A 17,527-nucleotide genomic window follows, 5' to 3' on the forward strand; every position below is an offset into this window, starting at 1 on the left:
AGTCCAATCCCTGTACCTTTTGCAGAATATCAGTCTATCCCTGATGTTTTTCCCGGAGAGAAGTGGCTTCTTTGCTGCCCTTCTTGACACCAGGCCATCCTCAAAGTCTTCGCCTCACTGTGCGTGCAGATGCACTCACACCTGCCTGCTGCCATTCCTGAACAAGCTCTGTACTGGTGGTGCCCCGATCCCGCAGCTGAATCAACTTTAGGAGACGGTCCTGACGCTTGCTGGACTTTCTTGGGTGCCCTGAAGCCTTCTTCACAACAATTGAACCGCTCTCCTTGAAGTTCTTGATGATCCGATAAATGGTTGATTTAGGTGCAATCTTACTGTCAGCAATATCCTTGCCTGTGAAGCCCTTTTTGTGCAAAGCAATGATGATGGCATGTGTTTCCTTGCAGGTAACCATGGTTGACAGATGAAGAACAATGATTCCAAGCACCACCCTCCTTTTGAAGCTTCCAGTCTGTTTTTTGAACTCAGTCAGCATGACAGAGTGATCTCCAGCCTTGTACTTGTCAACACTCACACCTGTGTTAACGAGAGAATCACTGACATGATGTCAGCTGGTCCTTTTGTGGCAGGGCTGAAATGCAGTGGAAATGTTTTTTGGGGATTCAGTTCATTTGCATGGCAAAGAGAAACTTTGCAATTAATTGCAATTCATCTGATCACTCTTCATAACATTCTGGAGTATATGCAAATTGCCATCATACAAAATGAGGCAGCAGACTTTGAAAATTAATATTTGTGTCATTGTCAAAACTTTTGGCCACGACTGTACAAATGAAGTTGAAAAATGATCAGGCCTACTGTACATCTTACTGTAGAAATTATTGTTGAAAAGTGGTCTAGGTTGGAACTGTTGCTGTTAAAATACAATAATATATTTTATTCTTAAATGGAATAAACTGATTGAAGCAAGATGCTTTTTGAGGCAAACACACTCACACAGTTCTGGGTTGTTTGTCTACAGCAGGAAGCGGTCTCCTGCCTAACTGAGACAGCAGTAGATGTTCTGGTCCAGTTTGGCACCACATATCTATGCGAGTCAAAGTTCTCAACTCTGACATACTTAAAAAACAGTACAGAAACAGTTAAGGCTGAGCATGACCTCAGTGTTGTACTGTCAACAGAGCCCAGAATAGACATGCTCTCATTAGGACTGTGTGTGGGTGTGTGTTTTCTGGTCTACATCTGTGTGATGTGATCAATCAGTTTATTCCAGTTCAAAATAAAAAGTATGTATTGTATTTTAACAGCAACAGTTCCAACCTAAACTTTCTACAGTAGTCCTGATCATTTTTCATCTGTACTGATACTTGCACTATCAAAAAGCCTGTGTGTGTGTTCTGTTATTCGTCTGTGTGATGTGATCAATCAGCTTATTCCAGTTCAAAATGAAACAATAAATAATTATTTTAACAGCAACAGTTCCAACCTAGACAGATATGTAAGAGAGTGTTTTTAATGGGGGAAAATAAACATTAATATATATTTACATGGATATTTAATTTCATTGTTATGTTTTTGCCTATATTTCATTTGTTTTAGGCATAAGGGCAATGAGATGTACCAATATTTATGTATAGTTGCATATTTTGCTAAGCTTGGGTCCCAGGAAAACACAGAATTTCTCATTTGGGTCACAGGCTGAAAAAGTTTAAGAACCCCTGCTTTAGTGCCTTGTTACATACAGGATGAATGTTTTGGAGTATTTTGATTCTGTATACTTCTATTCTTCTTTTCACGCTGTCATTTAGGTCATTATTGTGGAGTCACTACAACGTTATTGATTCATCCTCAGTTTTCTCCCATCACAGCATTTGAACTCTGCAGCTGTTTTAAATCCCCAGTGGCCTCATGGTGACATCCCTGAGCAATTTCCTTCCTGTCCTGCAGCTCAGCTCAGAACGACGACTGCATCTTTGATGTGCCTAGGTGATTTAATACATCATCCACAGCAGAATTATTAACCTGACCATGCTTAATGAGATATTCAATGTCTGATTTGTTATTGTTACCAATCTACAATCCCTACCCTTCTCCATGAGGCTTTCGAAAAGCTCCCTGGTCTTTGTAGTTGAATCTGTGCTTGAAATTCAATAGTTGACTGAGGGCCCTTACAGATGTTGTATGTATTGTGGACAGAGGAAGGGTTAGTCATTCAAAAATCATGTCAACCACTATTATTTCACACAGAAGGAGTAAGTCCATGTAACTTATTATGAGATTTGTTAAGCCAAATTTTACTCCTGAACTATTTTAGGCTTGCTTAAACAAAAGTGCTGAATGCTTGTGCAACAACTATATTTTTGTTATTTTATTGGAATTATTCTGTAAAAAAATATATAATTTTCTTTGCACTTTGACAATATGGAGTATATTGTGTAGACCAATGACACCAAATCAAAATTCTATCTCTTTCGAACCCACTGTGTGACGCAACAAAATGTGAAAAAAATCAAAGGGGGGTGAATACCCACTGTACATCCTTATCAACAGCCATTAGAGAAGTCATAACACTTCCATCAGAGAGGATCTGTTGAGCCTCCTGGCTCACAGCACTCACAGAGCTGTTCTACATGCAGTCAGAGCAATTATCATCCCAAATGTGTTGCACACGTACTGCTGGGACAATCAGGAGATACAGTACTGTATGCTGGGGTGGGTATATGCTAAATCCAGGCCAGTCCTCCCTTCTCTCCCCTCTCACTCTACTATTGATTTGCCCTTGGAGCAGGGTTTTGTGTGTGCTGAATGGGGACAGAGCCTGGCCAGCTAATTATGTGGACACCCAGTAATGAGATGCACATGCAGCCCTGACAGTGGGATATGCAGTCTTTTCCATGACACATACAGACAGGGGGCCTGCAGGATGACTCACAGGGGGGCTGCTGTCTTCATTACAGCCTAAAGGAGACCCTCATATGATCACAGTCACACCAGCCTGGCAGGCCCTCAAACCTCCTAGACCATTTGAGCTTGAATGTCACATATTCGAGCATATGAAAGAAAAATACTAGAAAATACAAATGTTGGTTACTCTATGGATTTCCATTAGGAAAACAGTACAGTAAGGAATTCATTTAACTATACAGTCCACTCTGAAATGTGCTACTTCAGAAATGTTCTGGAGCCCACTGTCAGCGAGCTGTTTAAGATATCAAGCCGTGCTCGGTTTGAGGGGTCAAAGCGTCTGTGAGACACAGGTGAGGAGCTGTAAAATTCCTGATTGCTGAAAGTAGGTCAGAGCAGTCCAAACATTTGCTGCTCCCGCTCTAAATGTTTCCTATTGTTTGGAGTTATCTCCCTGTATCCTTCTTTGTGCATTTACTACTGGAGCAATATGGACCCTGATACGCTAAGCACTGATAAGCTTGTTACAATCTGCAGGACTTTGTATCTAGTTAGTTTCTGTTTTGCTTTAGTTCTGACTGCATGTGGTAGATACGTTTTTTTTTTAATGGAAAGGGCTTTATTGTTAGTTCAAAAGTACACTGTGGATGTATGCCTTATAAATGACTAACACATCAGGTTTGGCAAATACACGTTTTTTTTTTACATTTTAGTCAGTTAGCAGACGCTCTTATCCAGAGCGACTTACAGTAGTGAATGCATACATTTTATTTCATGGCCCCTCCCGTGGGAATCGAACCCACAACCCTGGCGTTGCACACACCATGCTGGCGCTGCAAACACCATGCTCTACCAACTGAGCCACAGGGACGCATCAGGTTGTACGAATACATAGCCTAAGTGCTTTCATTAACATTTCGTTCAGTTGTTTAATTTGTCATTGAATGGTCACTCAACCAATCAATAGTTATTGATCACCAGATGGAACCTGCATAGATAACATAAAAAACATTTAAACGATTCTTTAGCAAAACTCCCTTGAGACTAGGAGAACTATGAGGTAAAGGCTTTGCAAAGATAATGCATAGAAAAACATGTGAGACTAAAAACAAGCAGATTAGGCTATTTTAGAATGTAAGTGAATAAGGGTGCACGCCCCAGTGCTCTATTTGAATCTCTACTTGAAATCACCATCTTGGTTCAACCAGCTGGAAAATGTATTCAGATTGGAGTCTGCTTAAAAAATCAATTTAAGATGGTCTGAATTCTTGAACTGCTGTAAACAATGGTGTGTGGTTGTCCCCTCTGGATGGCCATAGAGAAAGGTTGCACACATTCCAATAGCTTAGAGGCTTAGACAGATGCTCTGAGCGCTGGCCAGTGCAGGGTAGTGTGCTCAGCCCATCCATCCATCCATCACTGTGTAGGGCTGATAAAGGGCTCAGCCTCTGCTCCTACACACTGCCATCACTGACACACAGCCCCTATAGACACCCACAGCTCCTTCTCCTCGTCCATCCCCTCCCCCTCCACCCATGGCCTGTTACTGACAGATGCCTGCACCCCAGGGTTTCTCAGAGAGCAGGTCCGAAAACCCTGACCCTCCCCTTGCCCATCACTCTCCCTCTTCCCAATGTCTTCTCTATGCTGAGCTCTGGTCAGCAGCACTACACATCACCTTCACTCAATATCAATCACTGAGCCCAACACATCTCCTACTAATGCCATGTCTCGGTGAATGTCTACACAGGAGCAGGAGTCTATCTATGACAGAGTACTTGTGGTCAGCTCATAGCAAACCCTGCACACATTTCCACACAGCTTACTGTACGAAGAACAGAGAAACGGCATGCAACTCTTTATGAATAATGCATAATATGACCTAGAACAGTGGTTCCTAACCTTTTTTGGTTACTGTACCAACAACCTGAATTTTGGTCTGGCCGGAGTACCCCCTCATGTGCATTCTACCAGTAGGCATATGGTCTCATGAGTCTTTTCGAGTACCCCCTGTGGATAGGCCAAGTACCCCCAGGGGTCCTAGTACCCCTGTCTGGGAACCACTGACCTAGAGGATAACATTGAGTATTGATCATGTCTGAGGAGATTATGCATATGAAGCAGTCATACGAGTGGCCTCAGTAGAGTACCAGAAACAGGAGAAAAAAGCTGCAAGCAAGAAATACATATATACAAAACTGATGGCGATAACAGCCAACTGGGGGGGTGAGATTAACATTTTCCCTCTTTGATGTACTTCACATCTGCTCACTATTTGACTCTGATCATGACGTTCATCCTTCAGGCTTGTCTGTGGTCACCCTCTTCCATGCACCAGTTTGTATGTAAGCTGCTCTTATTTGCTATGGGAAGATTTTAAATGGATATTTCAATGCAGGGTTTGTACCAGTGTTGTGGAAGCTACTCATAGTTTACCAAACTAACAATTACTTCACACTAGAATAAATGAAGCTACTCTAAAGCTACCCGTAAGAAAAATATTGTTTACTTTGAAAAGGTAGTACACTACATCCAAGCTTCTCCATGAAAAATTATCATATCTAAATCTGAAATGTCATAGACAAAAAAATTCCAATAAAAGATGTCTCTGGGGTCAGGTGTTAGCAGAATGTGTAATTTAGCCTATTAAAGACTAACTATGTTTCAAATGAGAATTAGGCAGGTTTGATGCCAAAAATAAAAGGACATACTTGCTGACTCCACCCATATTTTTCTAATCTTTTTGCAAAAAAGTAGTGTGTAGTTCCAATAGTTAGATACACCGCAAAACAGTAATTAAATACTTAAAACGGTACCAATATTTGAATTTAGTTCAACTACCACCAAGCTACTGCAAAATGTAGTTATATTACTAGTTGAACTACATGTAGTTCAACACTCCCCAACACTGGCTTGTACTGTAGTAAACCTTCATCTGAGCATTTGTGTAGCACATCTGCATACTGCAGAAATGTCATAATGATCATTACAGCGGTAATAATAAATATCATAGGTCTCCCAGTTCAAACTGAATGCAGAAGATGCCTTAACATGTAGACTGTTCTGCTCTACCTTTGTAGTCAGGCTGTGCTCTGTGTGATAAGAGCCGTCCTCTGGGCTGCAGACGGGAGAAAATGCTCGCCTAACATTTTGAGATGGAATTGTAAACCATGTTACAGTGAAAAGATTGCCTGTCTGATATTCTTTTGCCAATCAGGTTCACAAAATCTGTTTTACAGAGATATGTAAATCAAGTGCTACTGATCCTGGGGCAGCAGAAGTAGCAGCAGCAGATGTTGACTTGCTGATGCCTGTGGTTGCTCAAGTTCCTCTTCTTCTCTCTTAGCCTTGAAATTAGTGGGGGATGATACTAAGAACCAGCCAAAGCCCCCTGGTTGTCTTTATCTTCCAGACAGACCTTTTTTTTGTGGAGTGTCATGTGCAGTGACCTCAAGTTGGAGTGATCGATAGTATGCTACTTATTCTTAAAGAGTCACCGAGGCATTGGAATCCCAGTCATGTCATCAATCCTTTAGAACACAGATATGTAGGGTACATTCCACTCAGTGGCACCCAATAAACCTAGACACTCTAACACACATCATGTTTTGTTGTTGTATTGTTTCTATTATTTTTTGTTGTATTGCTTGTATATCGTTGTATTTCGAATGTGTGTGACTGTCCTTGTCTTAGTGTTTAAGTGTCTTAGTGCTTTGTTACTTGTCATGTTGTGTGTTTTTGTGGACCCCAGGATGAATAGCTGCTGCCTCTGCAAAAGCTAATGGGGACCCCAAAAGGGGGCAGCCTGGTTGGCAATCTGGAGGAGATGCGGTCTTGTCACTCAGTGTCAACCTGATAGCCATGGAACACTAAAGCGTAACACAGCTCCTACTGTAACTTCTGTTTAAAGCTGCAATATGTAACTTTTTAGGAAATCTGACCAAATGCACATAGAAATGTGAGTTATAGATTTGTCATTCTCATTGAAAGCAAGTCTAAAAAGTGTTAGATCGGTTCTATGTGCGCTATTTCTATGCTTCCTGTTTTTAAGTTGAGTTTTTGTATCTTTTAGACCAGCTTCAAATAGCTGAAAATGTTTGTTTATTGAGACATTTCACAGTGGTTTAGATGGTACAATGATTCTCTCCGCTTTTGTCTTGTCACAAACTGAAATTAGGGGAACTATTAAGATTTTAGCAACCAGGAAATGGCAGAGCGATTTTTGCATATTGCACCTTTAATACTAAAATGTATAATTTTAGGTCTAATTGATGATCATCTACCTCTTCACATTAGAGGGCTTGTTCTATTACATTTTCCCCTGAATCTGTTGTTTTCTTCATATTTCTCAGTAAAAAGTTGTGCTGGGCTAGATGAGTTAAAGTTGACTGACTGCCCGCTCTACTTAACCAGACAAGCATAATAAGGGGATTGACAGCCTATCAGATAACACTGTTCAGTGCAGCTGATTGCATGTACATACAGGCAGATCTCTTATGTAGCATGGTGCGGATAACTAGCACTCTGAAGTAGTAGAGTGCAAATTAAACTTTGTCATTAAGAAAAAGGATATAAATTGAATTTCTCCTTTTCATTGACACCGAGCAAAGATACATGCATAATGTGCATTAAAATGCATAAGTTGATAACCTTTATATCAGATTTTTGCTAGGGAGTTAGCTTTCACTGGCTCTGCAGAGGATTGTTGGTTAATGTAGTACGGAGTGAAGTGAACTTCAAAAGGACCCTTGAAGTTCCTGTGGCCTTTGTTTGCAGTGAAGGGCCCAGCCGTAGAGTGCAGTGGATGATGCGTGTGAGATCCAATCAGAGTCCTGACACGTCCACACAGCTCAGCTTTGTGCAGGGCCCTGCGGCTGCAGGCATGGAGGTGGGAGCTGATGTCATGGAGAGATGGCAGTGAAATGATCTGTTACAGGAAAGCTGAGCCTCTTCAATACCATATTAGAGCCAAGCCCACATAGAATTTCCTCAGACATCTTCACCTACTTTCACAATATAGGGGTCAGGGCATGTCATACCACAGGTCAAGCCCTCTGATGCAATCTCCTTTCCAGACATGAGCAGAGCAAGATAGATGTTGCTTTAGTGAGTCTAGAATTATGAAGAAGGAACGTGTGTAGCCATGAATTTCCAATATACACAAAAGAAAGATGATGTGCAGAACTGGAACAATGATAACCTATTTTATTATCTGAGACATTTTGTAGGTTCATCTATGAGGTAGACTAAATGCAGCTGGGTAGACTAGACGACTCTCAGGTTGTAAAGAGCTTGCTTGACCTTAGAGCTGGGACTGAACAAACCAAAGGTTTTCTTTTTTGCCTGGATCCAGAGTCAACTGATTAGAGGGAACAGCAGGAAGACAGTCATTTGAAGAAGACATAATTCAGACAATGAGCATAAAGTATCTTTCAGGAGCCATATAAGGTAATCTCCCAAAATACCCTGCAATTCAAGGGTGAACTGGAACTTGAAAAACAAGGCTCTGCTGCTTTGCTGTTCAGTAAAAAAGCAAACACACAGCGTAGCTCTTTCTTTTGGGCAACCCCATCGCAATAAATAGTACAGCAGCCTCCAAATAAACACAAGAAGGTCCCTTTTCCTAGTTTATTAATTCAGGAGCATGAGGAGCAGTCTTTTACAGACTAAAGCAGAGCTGTGAAGAATGACAGCATGAAAATATCTTTATGACCTGAACCAATTAACCAGCAGCCCTCTCTCTGTTCCTCTGTCCCACCGACCATGCTGAGCATCAATGCATCAAAAGCGTTAGTTCCTTCCTGTGAGCTGCTACCTGCATGTTAAGCAGCTCCATTCCCCCAGATGTCTGAAAGCCTTGCTGGACCCCAGGCAGCATCAGCAGCAAATCTATAACTGTCTCCCTCCCAGGCTGCCCAGACCTGTGTAGTCAGGCAGACAGTTGAGTGGACAGGTGCCAGGGTGGAGAGAGGAAAGGACAGTTATCTGAACCCTGCGGTCGCTCACACCACGAGAAAGCACCGGGATAAGAGCGGGATCTTCGTCTTCATCCGGGTGGCCATCTTTCAAAAGGCCACCTGGATGTCTTGCCCTGGCTCTTCATATATCACATTTTCGATCCAATACCATTAATTATTCAGACTGTCTCTCACCTCAAACACCTGCAATGCTTGCCTACCTAGGTTACAGTGTTTCCATAAGAGGCTTTTAGACTGCCACTGTCTACTATCAGTCATGCAGTTCACCTCACTCCTCATATTCCATATCTGTAGTGCTAAGTACAGACTGTGCAGTGTAGATAAAAAGAACAGTACAGTATGCTATCATGTTGTTAAACGATCACGCTGTAAAAGGAGTTTGTAAAACAGTTCGGTAGGCCTATATTTTATGAGGTGCTGCTCTGTGCAAAGTTTTGCTAAGTGGGTCATGACATGAGCTGTCATATGCTAACCTAACACAAGGCTAACTACAGTGAGGGCTCGTCTGCATTAGCATAAGAAAGGCATAGCTGGCAGAGCCTTTGACTTTCGGCGAGGGGTTGTAAAATGTTACAGCTCTGGTGTGCGTCATGCTCATACAGCGAGACGTGAAGCGAGGCAGAGAGCAGCGCAGGTCTTCTTTCATGACTGCACACAGCCATGGAGAAGTGAACTAGGGGGATAAAGCCAGCATAGTACCTTCACTCACTCCTTCGTTTGTGGATTCCAGCTACGCACGCAATGACTAAATACCAGCATCTCTCCTCCCTGTTCTCCTCTGTGCACGCCTCCCACTCCTAACTATCAGCAGGGATTCCTGACTGGATAACATGTGACCGACATTCTCCATTCGACACTTGGTAGGTTAGAGGAGGACAGAATCATCCAACAACACAGTAATGAGCATGTGACTTCTCAGCTAGGCATAGGCTAAATGTTCAGTTGGCCTTCACATAATTGGATAATTGATAAAGAACATATCACAAAAAACTTGTTTATAGTAGAAAAGCAATTAAAAGCCTCATTTGATCAGTGGTCTGCAGCTGGAATGTCTGGGAGGGTCAGCAGCGCCATTAGTTGCATAAAGAGCACAACCTGGAATGCTGGGAGGTCATGATCCAATCACTGCAGCGGGGGAGGGGGAGGCTCCTATTGGCCAAGGATGATTCCAATCATCACATACAGGAGCTCTCACACTGGCATCAGAGAGGGGCATACCAACACAAGTGACAAACACTTCATATAGACACGTTTGGAGTATGCAGGTCACACATTTAGCTCCCCTCCAGGTCGAGCATTAGTTAGAGAAGTACAGAAACTCACGTTCCCCAGCTCACCACTGTTTAAAATACAACAGTATAATGCTTGAAACATGGACATGCAAGAAGAACCGATGTGAACCCGAGGGTGACGGACAGTGCGCCCTGAAGACAATTTTGCCATTCTCACACGGACACATGAGAAACGCTGACCCACGTGTAAACATATTCCAAATGTCTTCTCAAAACTATTCCAAGGGCCTGTGTAACGTTACAGTTAAAATAAGGTGGAAGCCTGAGGCACTTCACAGTACACATGTGGCGTGTTTCTGTGCACTTCTCAAAGGGGTTAAGAGACAGATCTGAGGCTCTCTGAGACAGCCAAGCAAACACAGGGTTCTGCCTAGGATCCATGTCCACAGCCATTTCCCACATCTTGCCACGGTGACTGGACTGCTCTGGACTGGGACAACACTCGAGACTGCTAGCTGAGCTCCCTGAATGCCTGTTTGCAGAGTTCCCATCAGTAAGTACACAGCAATAGCACTCCCTGAAGGCCCATGTTTAACCTTCAGGTTACAAGTGGCTGGCCACGCCACATCCCATCCCCCTCTTCCTGCTATTAACTCCTCTCTCACTCATGCAATCCATCCACCAACACCACAGCAGAACTGAACAGCTCTCTCACATTAACCTCTACGGGCCACGGGGGCAGTATTGAGAATTTTGAAAAAAATATGTGCCCATTTTTAACTGCCTCCTACACCAACTCAGAAGCTAGGATATGCATATTATTACCAGATTTGGATAGAAAACACTCTGAATTTTCTAAAACAGTTTGAATGGTGTCTGTAAGTATAACAAAACTCATATTGCAGGCAAAAACCTGTGAAAAATAGATTAAAAAAATGAGAATTTTGTGACTGTACTATTTAGTGTCATTGTTTTATAGATACCACAGTGAGAAAGGATTCAGTTCGCAACTCCTACTGCTTCCACTAGATGTCAACGATCTTTAGAAAGTTGTTTGAAGCATCTGTGATGAATACAGACCGAATTAGAATGCTTACAAGTTGACACGTCATCACTTCATTTTTTGCGCCTGCGCATAAATCTGAGAAGAGTGTCTTTGTCATAATCGTTTATTCTAGACACTTGATAGGTTGTGTGAAAATATTACTGATGTTTACTGATGTTTCACGTTAAAAATGGACCAAAAGATTAATGCTAAACAACGTTTGACATGTTTGAAGAAACGTAAATAGATTATTTACTAGGTTTTCTTTAGCTTTTCGGCGTGACTTTACACTGCCCACCTCATTTTGTGGGAGCCTACTGAACGCTAACTATTTGGACATAAATTATGAACTTTGTCAAAAGAAACCACATTTGTTCTGGACCTGGGATCTCTGGCAGCGCCTTCTGATGGAGATAATCAAAGGTAAGGGGATATTTAGAATGTTATTATCGATATTAGATGATGCTAATGCTAACGGTATAGCTTAGCTTAGCTTATAGCTTATTGTTGTTAGCATAGTACCAAGTTTATTGCAAAATGTGATTTCCCAGTAAAGTTATTTTGAGATCTGGCCATTCGGTAGCAATTACGAGATGATAATATATTATTCTTTGAATGACAATATTATAATTTACCAATGTTTTCGAATAGTAATTCCGTGATTTGTAATGCTAGATTCACTGGGAGCATTCGAGCCGAAAAAAAATCTGAATTTCACCGCGACTGTAAATGCTGTTTTTGGATATAAATATGAACTTGATGGAACTAAAAATGCATGTATTGTATAACATAATGTCCTATGAGTGTCATCTGATGCAGATTGTCAAAGGTAAGTGCATAATTCTAGCTAGTTTTCTGTCTGTTGATGCCCTTCTTTGAATTGGCTAAACATTACACGCAGCTATTGTCAATGTACTCTCCTCACATAACCTAACTTTATGCATTCTCCGTAAAGCCTCTGAAAATCGGACAGCGTGGTTAGATTTAGGAGATATATCTTTCAAATGGAGGAAAATAGTTGATTATTTGATTATTTGAAATGATTACTCTTGCAGTTTTGAATTCCCCGCCATGGTCACATGACAATGAATCCCAATACCGGGATAAGATCCTGCCCCCTGGCCTCAACAGCTTTTAAGACCCTTATTATAGCACCTCAGTCCCAGCTGGAGTTGACAAACATCAAGTATCAGTCAGTCACCATAATAGGTAGGCAGGTAGCCTAGCAGTTAAGAGTGCTAGGCCAGTAACCGAAAGGCCGTTGGTTCAAATCCCCAAGCCGACTAGATGAAACATTTGTCGATGTGCCCTTGAGCAAGGCACTTAACCCTAATTGCTCTTGTAAGTCACTCTGAATAAGAACGACGGCTCAACTGTCAAATTGAATAATGGTGGATGGGTCCTCAGAGAGAGTGTTTCAGATCACTCACATTACTTAATATGGTTCCTCAGTACTAAGCTGATGGGTTGAGTGAGGGTTGAAGTTTATTTACATTCCTCATTTTTACTACCAGAACGAATTGCATGATCCATTTCACATACACACGTACAAGCAAGTGCGTAGACATGCACACACGAACCCACACAAACTGACAGGTACTGAGTCACTGTGCCTAAGCCAACAGATGAAGAGGAATCAGATTAATGCTGAGAAAAGACCCCTGGGATTATGATGAGTGTGATTGGAAGCATGTGCTAGAGCGGGGCCAGGGAGGGCTGTGCTAGAGCGGGGCCAGGGAGAGTTGTGCTAGAGCGGGGCCAGGGAGAGTTGTGCTGTGCAAAGACACTACAGTGTGATGTATTTCTTCTTTTCTCTGAGCCCAATCACTAATCTGTAACAGGTTGTCCATTGCGATCACATTGTGAAGCTTCAGTGCACAGAAGCACTGCTTTTCTTTCTTTGCTTTGTGCCCCTGTCAGCTGCTGGAACAGCAAATCAAGAAAGGCCTTCCACTGTGCAGAGGGAGAGCTGGGTAATCTGGATGTAGTGGTTGTAGCTAAAAACAGCCGTGAAATAATATTGACTTCAGGCCTTACATGATCAATTAACGTTATTGCCAAAGCACAATATCCAAACTAGATATTTAATCTTTACTTTTGGCATTGAGAATACCACTATATAAACCTACATTTAGACTACAGTTCATATCTAAGGGTATAGACTCCATCCATTAACAGTATATAGAATATGTGCCCCAATGAGATGTCCATCTCCCAATGGGATGCTTGAAGTGAGTAGCTAGAGTGTGGATTTGAGTTATTGATATAACAGGCACCGTCCTTTACCAACAAGCCAAACTCTTTGTGACAGCGTCATACAGGCAGTTCATTGTCAAGGCTTTTGTACCCAGAATGCTGTTGCCAGCTGTTGTCTTTACGGATCAGACCAAAAGAAAACACCGGGACAAGGTCATCAGCACAGGCAGGCTTTTCTTCTCCTCACAAATGCGCATCAGTCATGGAAATCGACACATTTCCAAATGAACTAGGAAACAGAATTCACTCTGTTTGAAGAATATATTCATTGTCCTGTCCTCTCATTCTGATAGGAACCCCCTTTGACTGTTTGTTGTAAAAAGATTGAATATCTCTACTGTATTTCTACAGTTGCTGTTTTTGTTTTGTCTCCTATAGCATGTCCATGTTTGCGATGGCTATCACATGTCCAGCTGTCGAGTCACATAACTGGACTACACCCTCAGGCTAAAATGAACTGGCCTTTGAGAGATACTTCACATTCCATAGTGGTTCATATTGCACTCCAGTGATACTGTATCTAGGCTATGTAGTGCCGAATAGGTTGATGTGGACACCCTATCGTAACAAAAAAGTAGGCACTGACCAGTGTGCACTAGTAAGATAAAGCCTCCCTCTCCAAAGAAAGGCACACAGTGTAACAAAGGTTGGCTTGTTAATCATCTTCATAGAATAGATTCAGTTTCAATTTCTGTAATAATGAACACACCTAACACATTGGCAGGCATTATGTCACGGCTATGCTGCCAGCAGAGTGAGGGTGGGAGGTTTGAGTTTCACAAAGTAACACCTGCAGCCACTGGCCTGAAGATGCCCTGCAAGACCCACAGCAAAAACCCCTGACTGGCATCACATCACAACCCCAACCACCACAACAGTCCTGCTGCACAGCTCTCAACCACTAAGGGAGGCATAATCACGCCAACACACTCTCAAATGAGATCCGATATTGTTTTTTATGTTTGTTCTTTCCCTTCATTAACAAAGCCAACTTTACCACATGCCACAGAGTTCACAGGAAGTTCCCGTGCTGGTAGAGGATGTGAGTGCACTGCCTGCCACATTCGCTCACTCCTATCTGTAGAGAGAGGCCCCATTCCCCGTCACACGCTCTCTGTGCTGGAGAGACTGAGCCGTCAGCTCCACTAGAAAAACCACTGCCTTACTATGGACGCTCATGCACAGTCTAACAGGCCTTTAAATGTGAACACACCCAGGTAAATAGCTGCACTTAAATATATATATATATATATATATATATACACACACACACACACACACACACACACACACACACACACACACACACACACACACACACACACACACACACACACACACACACACACACACACACATTACAGTATACTAATAAAAAAAGAGTTCAACACCAACAACTCTTTAGGCAGGAGGACCTAGGATAAACACACCCAAGCCTATAGCTACCCACTACGAGTATGAATACGAACACAAAGAAGCAGCTCTGCCCTGCTATCCCCTTATTATTTCAAAAAATACTGGGGAGAGGCTGTCTCATGTCAGCAGCACACACCCACTTTAGCCCTCTGTACTTAGAGAGAGAGATAAAATAGCCCATAATGCAGAGAGAGGCAGGAGAATGACAGCAGTGTCCATTTCACAAGGTAACCAAAACCCCAGGAGACACATCAATGATTAACTGAGGCAACGCTCTGCACTCTTAATGAATACAGGGCTGCCTCTGTAGTAGTGGGTTGTACTTACTCTCTTTCCTGCACAGCTCTGTACCAAAATGGTCTTCAGATTAAGAAAAGGTTCCTTTTAGGGTGACTCAGAGAGAAATGCCCTTCAGGGAACGGGTAATAGAACAGCCAGTAGATTATCCATGTAGAACAGTTAGAGTAGCAGTAGTTAAAGGGCTCCTGCTGCCTGCTCTGTGTCTGTCTGTCTGTCTGTCTGCTTTCTCTCTCTCTCTCTCTCTCACAGTCTGACACGCTGTCATAGTACAGCCTGCCTCTCCTCTGGCCACTCTCCACTATAGTCCCTCCCCTCCCACACTGCTGCCAGAGAGGGAGGGAGCAGGGGCTCTGATATACTGCTTCTACAGAAGTAGGAGAAGAAAGAGAGGCTAGGATACACCCACAGAATGGTCTTCTCTTAGAACCAGAAATCAAACTATCTGATGTATGAACCAGGCTTAACTAGAATTACCACTCTAAACAATGGAACCATTAAGAAGTGGGTTGAAGAAGAAAAACCTAAGCCTGTTTAATTCAATCAAAAAGTCTCTTTGTATTTGACTTTCCTCATATACGTATCTATGTAACTGCGCCTGAGTGGCACAGCGGTCTAAGGAACTGCATCTCAGTACTTAATGTGTCACTACAGACACCCTGGTTCGATTCCAGGCTGCATCACAAATGGGCGTGATTGGGAATCCCATAGGGCGGTGCACGATTGGCCCAGCGTCGTCTGGGTTTTGCCGGTGTAGACCATCATTGTAAATAAGAATTTGTTCTTAACTGACTTCCCTAGTTAAATAAAAAAATATATAAAAACTCATTTGACTAAGCTATTTAGTGTGAAGTCCCCTGACAGTTAAACATTTCACACAAAAGTAGGCCTATTATTATAAAAGTCCGTGAATGATATTGGTGGGTTAAGGTTACATCCATAAAAAAAATACTGTTGATCATATCTCAAAAATTCTGTGGGAAAACTAGGCTTCTCTTGCCCAACTTGTTTAGAGTATCAGAGTATTAATTGGAAGAAGTGAACTGGTTAAGAGGAACCACTTGAGTGTATTCTATATATTAATCATAGGAAGCAGTGTATGAGGCTAGCCCTGACAGGATGGTGTCACGAAGTCCTACTAAAATAATACACAACCCACTGCCAAGGACAAGCTTTCAGGCCATGACACTGAGTTCCACAGAACTGGTGACGCTAACAAGTCTCGGTGGGAATTTAATTTAGAACTAAGAGACCATTTAATCCGCTGAAAAGGGGCCACTGTCTTCTAGTGCAACCACATACTGGCCATGTTAAATAGACACAGCCTGGAGTTAGCGCTCAGTTGAATAGCATTAGTGAATGCAGTTATTCCTGCGTGAGTGCCTCAGAGAATGCTGAAATGGAATTGAAAATTGACAAATCATATCACTCAGCCATCACATGCTTTCTTCCTTTATCAACCAAAACAACCACGAGCGCCTAGTGGAAAACAGGTGCATTTAATGCAAACGGAATGGAAGCAGTCCAATTTCACACTTAGTGTACTTTTCTTTCTTTTTTTGCATAGTCTCTGATGTGTAAAATAACTTTTGAAACTATAAAAAGCCATCCATGTGAACACAGTGAAGTGTAAGACAGCAGGCTGTTGAGAGGGGGACTCCTTTTTCTAAACTAGTGGGTGCTAATGTACTTTGGGCTGCAGTGCTAAGGAGGCAGACGGAATGCTTGGTTTAGAGGTGTCAGGAATGGGAATGCCAGTTCTGGGCATCTCGGTGAGAAGGTATGGGGCTGAGATTCCATGATGGTCACATGACAACTACTAGGACTACTATGGCAAGGCTAGCCTACAGCCGTCTTATTTACAGACACTGGACACTGGCTGGTTGTTACACGTTCAGTCTGTCAGTCCTGTACTATAAAAGACTGTCTACACTGCAGCACATTCTGAAGCCAGACAGTGTACCTCTATAGTTGAGTTAGACCACCTGTCCTTGCCTATACCAGACGTCTCAGAAGGAACCCCTCACCGAGGCCGGCAGACGTCTAAACATGGATCAAACTAGTTAAACAAATGGAGACAGAGGTGATCATGAGGGCTCTTTCTGTTGTCTGGCATCCCATTAATAGATTTGACCAGATCTCGCTGGACTCCATCTGGAGTCGTTCTAGTCTACATATGCTACTGTATGGAGGGAATGCAGATAGGCTAACCAAAAGACTCATTTCACATAACGGTACCTGTGAAATAGAAGGCATAAGACATATTCATATTTTCTGTGCATCTCACACCAAGAGGAAATGCTGACAGGTCACTTTGTACAAATGAATTACAAACAGTGTACAAATTACAGCACAATGATAAAAGTCTGTGTTACACATATTAGCCTAATGAGAAAACACCAGATAACAGGTCTCTATTTCACTAGTGCGGCTGAACGGAC

General features: G+C 42.4%; 1 protein-coding gene across 2 annotated transcripts in view; it reads right to left on the minus strand.

The window, feature by feature from the left end:
• LOC115196728 (semaphorin-4B) overlaps positions 1 to 17,527 on the minus strand; it is a 91,117-nt gene that overhangs the window by 67,516 nt on the left and 6,074 nt on the right. Inside the window, exon 1 of one of the 2 annotated variants that reach the window (XM_029757598.1) lies at positions 15,117 to 15,338. The exons of the other annotated variant lie outside the window; for it this stretch is intronic. The gene's annotated coding sequence lies outside the window, so the exon portion shown is untranslated. Of the gene's footprint in view, positions 1 to 15,116; positions 15,339 to 17,527 lie in introns of those variants that run through there. 2 annotated transcript variants of the gene reach the window in all.

This window comes from Salmo trutta, chromosome 7, assembly GCF_901001165.1.
Source record: "Salmo trutta chromosome 7, fSalTru1.1, whole genome shotgun sequence".
Taxonomy (NCBI): Eukaryota; Metazoa; Chordata; class Actinopteri; order Salmoniformes; family Salmonidae; genus Salmo; species Salmo trutta.